At 39.8% G+C, this 7,126-nt stretch overlaps 1 non-coding gene across 1 annotated transcript; it reads left to right on the top strand.

The window, feature by feature from the left end:
- The first annotated feature begins 5,451 nt into the window (after window positions 1-5,451).
- LOC127124996 (small nucleolar RNA R71) lies at window positions 5,452-5,558 on the top strand. The gene has a single exon (XR_007804464.1). It is a non-coding gene; the product is annotated as a small nucleolar RNA R71 (small nucleolar RNA).
- The last annotated feature ends 1,568 nt before the right edge of the window (window positions 5,559-7,126 follow it).

Here is a 7,126-nt window from a genome sequence, read left to right as displayed (position 1 = left end):
TGGAAAGAGGGGATCAAATGTGACTTGTAGGAAAAAACCCCACCAAAATTGGCCAAACGGTTTGGGAGATATGGCCTTTTGAAGTTCAAGATTTTCTGAAATCGATTCGATCATAACTTGCCAACCACACATGGGAATTAAGAGTTCTTGGACTTTTTGGAAATGGGAGAACAAGATCTTCAACTTTCATGTTGGGCAAAAATTCATTTGAAGCTTGTATCATGATGTAAGTTTGAGGATCAAGACTTTCCATTTTTGGTAAGTTTCAGTTACAGGTCCAGTTTCCATTTTGGGAAATTTTTGATCTGGCTTCAAATTCTTCCATGATGGTGTTTGGCATGATATATGATGACTATTTGGCCATGAATAAGCTCTCTCAAACCATTTCTATTCATCAAATCACTGATTAAATGAACAGTTGACCAACAGTTGACTTTTAGGGTTTTTGACTGTCTGTGCATGAACTGATGACCTCTGAGCCTTCAATCCTTGACTAAAACACTTCAAATGGACCCCCAAGTCATGTGAACATGTTGGAAAAACCCTAGGGCCTTGGCTCCTTGAGAATCACCCTTGCTTGCTTGGTTGACTGATCTCCTGATCAGTTTGACCTAATTCCTTGACTTGCTTGCACTTGAGGCAAATGAGGCAATGCAATGCTATGCAATGGACCATGATATGCTATGACCTAATATGAGAATGTATGTACAATGATAGGTGCAAATTTGAGGTGCTACAGTATGTCACCTCCTTGGTATTGCTTCAGTCTTTGTCCATTTACCACGAATGGATTACACGAGTTGTTCCGGATTTCAACCGCTCCAGATTTCAGAATTTTGGACACCTCAAAGGGGCCTGTCCATCTCAAACGCAACTTACCTGGAAAAAGACGTAATCTCGAATTGAAGAGAAGAACAAAGTCTCCTATATTAAATTCCTTTTTCACGATCCTCTTGTCGTGCCAAGCTTTGGTTCTCTCCTTGTATATAACGACATTCTCGTAAGCGTTCTGGCGAAGTTCCTCCAATTTGTGAATATCAAGGATTCGCTTCTTGCCAGATGCTAGGTAATTCAAATTTAGGGTCTTGATGGCCCAATATGCCTTGTGCTTGAGTTCAAAAGGTAAGTGGCATGACTTCCCGTAGACCAACTGGTACGATGTAGTTGCAATGGGGGTCTTGTAAGTAGTTATGTAAGCCCAAAGTGTTTTTGTTAGCTTTTCAGACCAATATTTTCTAGATATTGATACAGTTTTCTCCAAGATCTGCTTAATCTCTCTGTTGGATACTTCCACTTGACCATTAGTCTGGGGGTGATATGGCGTTGCTACTCTGTGTTTCACTCCATATTTCCTTAAGAGTTTATTAAATATCCTGGATATAAAATGTGATCCACCATCACTTATGACAAGTCGTGGCACTCCAAATCTGGGAAAGATATTATTCTTGAACATCTTGATGACTACTCTTGTGTCATTGGTGGGTGCGGCGATAACTTCTATCCACTTGGACACATAGTCAATTGCTACCAAAATGTACTTGTTTCCCAATGAAGATGGAAAAGGTCCCATGAAATCAATACCCCAAACGTCAAATAATTCTACTTCTTGGATGTTCTTCAAAGGCATTTTGTCACGTCTTGAGATGTTTCCAGCGCGCTGGCACCGGTCACATCGGACAATATAAGCATGGACATCACGCCATAATGTCGGCCAATAAAGACCAGCTTGAAGGATCTTAGTGTATGTCTTGGATGTGCTTGAATGTCCACCATAGGGTGAAGAATGACAATGCTCTATGATGTTTCTGACTTCTTCTTCCGGGACGCAGCGTCAAAATATGTTATCAGTTCCTCTTTTGGAAAGGAGTGGTTCGTCCCAATAGAAGTGTCTTATATCTTTAAAGAACTTCTTCTTCTGTTGATAGTTGAGGTCAGTGGTATGATATCAGCGGCTAGATAGTTCACAAAATTAGCGTACCATGGTACTCTGCTAATTTCTGAAATCGTCCCAAGGTTGTCTCTATCAGGTTCAAGGGGAGCGGTATCTATCTTAGCTACTAGTGTGTCATAGGTGAAGTCATCATTTATAGGTAAATGATCTGGCTTTAAATGCTCTAATCTGGAAAGATGGTCAGCAACTACGTTTTTTGTTCCTTTTTTGTCTCTAATGTCTAAGTCGAATTCTTGTAGCAAAAGGATCCACCTGAGTAATCTAGGTTTTGCATCCTTTTTGCTCAGAAGGTAACGGATAGCTGCATGGTATGTATAAACTATAATCTTAGATCCTACAAGATAAGACCTAAATTTATCGATTGCAAAAACTACAGCTAGGAGTTCCTTCTCTGTTGTTGTATAATTTAATTGAGCGACATCTAGGGTTCTACTAGCGTAATATATTATGTGTAATCTATTATCTATTCTTTGCCCTAAAACAACTCCTATAGCGAAATCGCTAGCATCACACATTATTTCGAAGGGTTTAGTCCAATTCGGGGTTTGTAGAATGGGTGCTGAAATTAATGCTTATTTTAACTGGTTAAAGGCTTTGATGCATTTCTCATCGAAAATGAATTCAATGTCTTTCATCAGAAGGCCGGTCAGGGGTTTTGTTATTTTAGAGAAGTCTTTTATGAAGCGTCGGTAGAAACTGGCGTGTCCAAGGAAACTACGGACTTCTCTAACTGTCTTAGGAGGGTTAAGGTTTTCTATAACTTCTATCTTTGCTTTATCAACCTCAATGCCTCTTTCAGATATTATATGTCCTAACACTATGCCTTCTTTGACCATAAAGTGGCACTTCTCTCAGTTTAACACAAGGTTAACTTTTATGCATCTCTCTAGGATTTTCTCAAGCTTAATAAGACAGTCTTCAAAGTCTAATCCACACACCGAGAAGTCGTCCATGAATACTTCCATGATTCCTTTGAGATAATCTGCGAAAATTGACATCATACAACGTTGGAAAGTAGCTAGCGCATTACAGAGTCCAAACGGTATTTGTCTGTAAGCAAACGTTCCGTAGGGACATGTAAAGGTTGTTTTCTCTTGATCCTCTGGGTGAATGGGTATTTGGAAAAATCCAGAATATCCATCAAGATAACAAAAGTAAGAGTGTCTGGCAAGACGCTCAAGCATTTTATCTATGAATGGAAGGGGGAAATGGTCTTTCCTAGTTGCCTTATTGAGCTTCCTATAATCTATGCACATACACCATCCGTCTTCTATGCGTGTAGCGACATGCTCTCCCTTTTCGTTCTGCACAACTGTGATGCCTCCCTTCTTGGGTACCACATGTACAGGACTTACCTACTTACTATCAGAAATTTGATATATTATACCAGCTTCCAGTAGTTTAAGGACTTCCTTCTTTACTACCTCGCTCATCACAGGGTTGATTCTTCTCTGATGTTCTCTGGAAGGTTTTGAATCCTCCTCTAGTGAGATCCTGTGCATACACACGGATGGGCTAATACCTTTTAGACCAGAGATGTTGTACCCTAGGGCAGAGGGGTACCTTCTTAAAACGTTCAAGGGTCGATTCGTCTCGTCTTGGTTTAAGGTGGCACTAACTATTATTGGGCGATTAATTTCTTCATCCAAAAACTCATATCTTAGGTTCTTGGGTAGTTCCTTAAGTTCTTGGGCTGGTTTTTGAGAATTAGGTGAAGGGTCTGGAGTAAGATCCAAACATTCGTGAGGTTCCATTTCCTCTAACTCGTCATCCTTTTCATTCGGGTTAGAAAATGGTTCGATCTTAGGTTCTCCCTGATCAAATTCTCTTATGCACTCATCTATGATATCGATCGCATAACATGCGTCTCCTAGGATTGGTGCCATCAGGAATTTCAAAAGAATGAACTCGATCTTTTCATCCCCTACTTCGAAGGTTAATTTCCCTATTTTGACATCTATTATAGCCCCGGCTGTTGATAAGAACGGTATACCTAAAAGGATAGGGATATCTTTGTCTTCTTTTATATCCATGACCATAAATTCTGTTGGGATATAAAGTTGACCGATCCTAACTGGGATGTCTTATAAAATGCCTACGGGATACTTTACAGACCAATCGGCAAATTGTAGGAACATCTTAGTTGGTTGCAATTCTCCTAGGTTTAACCTCTTACACACAGCTAAGGGCATTAAACTTACACTAGTGCCTAAGTCTAGGAAAGCTTTGTCGATCACTTGACTTCCTAAAATGCAAGGTATAGAAAAACTGCCAGGGTCTTTCTCCTTCTTAGCAAGTTTATCCTCAGAAATAAATTTGTATTCCAAGGGTTTTGGATTATCGAGCCTACGCTTGTTAGTCAAGATGTCTTTGAGAAATTTGGCGTAAGACGGAATTTGGGTGATAGCTTCGGTAAAAGGAATCTCTACATGAAGCTTTTCTATCACTTTTATAAATTTTTGATATTGGTTGTTGACTTTGGTTTGTTTAAGTCTTTGCGGATACGGGATTGGTGGTTTGTACGGGGGTGGTGGTTTGTAAGTTTTATCCTTGGCTTCACCTCCTTGGTTGGTTTGTTTCTCGGATTCCTTCGGTTCCTCTTCTTGGTTGGTAGGCATATTTTCTTTAGAAGTTTTGGACTCGCTCATTGCTGGGTTCTGAGGCCCTTCGTAAGCGGTCCCACTTCGTAACGAGATAGCTTCAGCTTGCCCTTGAGGGTTTGGTTGAGGTTGTCTAGGAAATTGACCTCCAGGTGTAGTTTGTGGGGCTTGGTTTTGTGCTACCTGTGAGATCTAGGTTTCAAGCATCCTGTTGTGAGTGATTATCTGATCAACCTTAGTTCCTAATTGCGTTATAAGTTCGTTTACGTGAATGTTCTGGTTTAGGAATTCTTTATTTTGCTGAGTTTGGCCCGATATAAAGCTTTCCATGATCTTCTTAAGGTTAGACTTCTGGGGCACAACTTGCATAGGTTGATTTGGTTTTTGGGCTTGATAACCTTGCGGTCTCTGAGGTGCATGATTTTTGATAGGGTTCTGGTTTTTATAGGAGAAATTTGGATGATTCTTCCATCCAGGGTTGTAAGTGTTTGAAAATGGGTTACCTTGAGCGTAATTCACTTGGTCGGTATTTAGTTCGTTCAAAAGGTTACACTCCGCCGATTCGTGTCCTTTAGATCCACAAAGTTCGCACTCTGTGTGGACTACTGCTACGGTGTTGGTGTTTGTTGACATATGTTCGACCCTAAGGGCTAAAGCGTCCATTTTCGCCCGCATCATGTCTAGAGAGCTTACCTCATGTATTCCACCTTAGGTCTCTTTTTTCTCTATTGATGCTCATTCAGTTCCCCATGACAATGGTTTTGGGCCATATCCTCAATTAGGTCACAAGCTTCCGGATAAGGTTTGTTCATCAGCGCACCACCTGCGGCAGCGTCGATGCTCATCTTGGTGTTATAATGGAGTCCGTTGTAGAAGGTATGAATGATCAGCCATTGTTCTAGGCCATGGTGTGGGCAAACTCTTAATAGCTCTTTATATCTCTCCCAAGCTTCGAAAAGCGATTCTCCTTGGTTTTGAGCAAATCTAGTTATTTGGTTTTGAAGAATAGCAGTCTTACTAGGGGGGAAATATCTAGCAAGGAATACTCTCCTAAGGTCTTCCCAAGTAGTTATTGAATTAGCTGGAAGTGAATCTAGCCATGAACGTGCTCTATCCCTGAGGGAGAAAGGGAATAATCTTAAACGAATCGCATCGGGTGAAGCGCCATTAGATTTAAAGGTGTCGGCTAGTTGGATAAAAACTTTTAAATATTGATTTGGGTTCTCAGTAGCGAGACCCGCGTATTGGTTTTGTTGCACTAATTGCAACAAAGACGGTTTTAGTTCGAAATTGTTAGCAGGTATAAGGGGGTTTATTATACTCGAACTAGGTTCCTCATCAGAGGGTTGGGCGAATTCCTTAAGAGGTCTCCTATCGCGATTCTCGGCCATAGCTTTCTTAATTCGGATGAGTAAGAGGCGTGTACGAGTATAACGTTCGGGTTCCGCTAAAGGATCTACTAAATTTCCGGTACTATGGGTTCTTCCCATTTACCGGCTAATAATTCCTTAGTCTATACGATGTAACAACAGGGTACGAAATTTGACGAAGTAGGTCCCCGGCAACGGCGCCAAAAACTTGATCATCGGGATTCGCAAGTGCACGAATAACGTCAAAGTAATATAAAAGAAGATCGATCCCACAGAGACCAATCGTCAATCTATCGATTACTATCGTTACGGTGTTTATCTAAGGCGGTATAAAAGAGATATTGGGTTTGCAAAACAACGGAAAATAATAAATGCAGGTAAAGACAGGTTGAATGTAATTCACGTTAGTTAAGTGATGTTTCGATTGTCTAAATAGAACTACTTATAATGCAATATTTTCTACTCTTGAAAAGAATCCATTTAACAGGAACTGTCACTTTCGCGTATTCAGAACCGAGTTTACCCTTAAATTAAGGCCTTTTATTGTCACTTATAAAAGGTGCGCATAACGCTAAAGTAGTAAACCTATTTTTAAGAAATGAGACTCGTAAACTTAGTTGAAAAGTGATTTTGATTTGGAAAGTTTACCCAAGGAGTTTCCTGATTTTAAACCTATCAACACGTCCGAAAATAGTTTCAAAAATAGTTTTTCCTTAAAGTGATAAAGATTCATAGTTACTACGCCAGGGTGCTTTCGCACTCCTCGAATAGTTAAAACTAACGAAGTCTGTTTTAGAAAACTCAAGTTAAAAATCAAAACAGCCTTTTAAGCATTTCTACAGATTTCAATATGTGAAACATTACTTTAACCGTGATCCTTACATTCTAACCTTTAAAAGATTTAGCCAGACATGGTAATACAAACGAACACAACAGTGTTAATCATGATGAAAAGTTTGTTTTAGAATGTGAGGCGTAGAGAGCGAGTAAAGTGCGTAAAATAAATAAAGTAAAGCGAGTGCGGGAAAATAAATAAAATAAAGCGAGTGCGGAAAATAAATAAAGTAAAGCGAGTGCGGAAAATAAATAAAGTAAAGCGAGTGCGGAAAATAAATAAAATAAAAGCGATGCGGGAAATAAATAAAATAAAAGCGATGCGGGAAATAAATAAATAAAGCGATAAATAAGAACTTGCTCCAAACGGA

Source organism: Lathyrus oleraceus, chromosome 2 (genome assembly GCF_024323335.1).
Source record: "Lathyrus oleraceus cultivar Zhongwan6 chromosome 2, CAAS_Psat_ZW6_1.0, whole genome shotgun sequence".
NCBI lineage: Eukaryota > Viridiplantae > Streptophyta > Magnoliopsida > Fabales > Fabaceae > Lathyrus > Lathyrus oleraceus.
The sequence above is the reverse complement of the archived record's forward strand: the minus strand, read 5'-3'. Positions and strand labels throughout refer to the sequence as shown.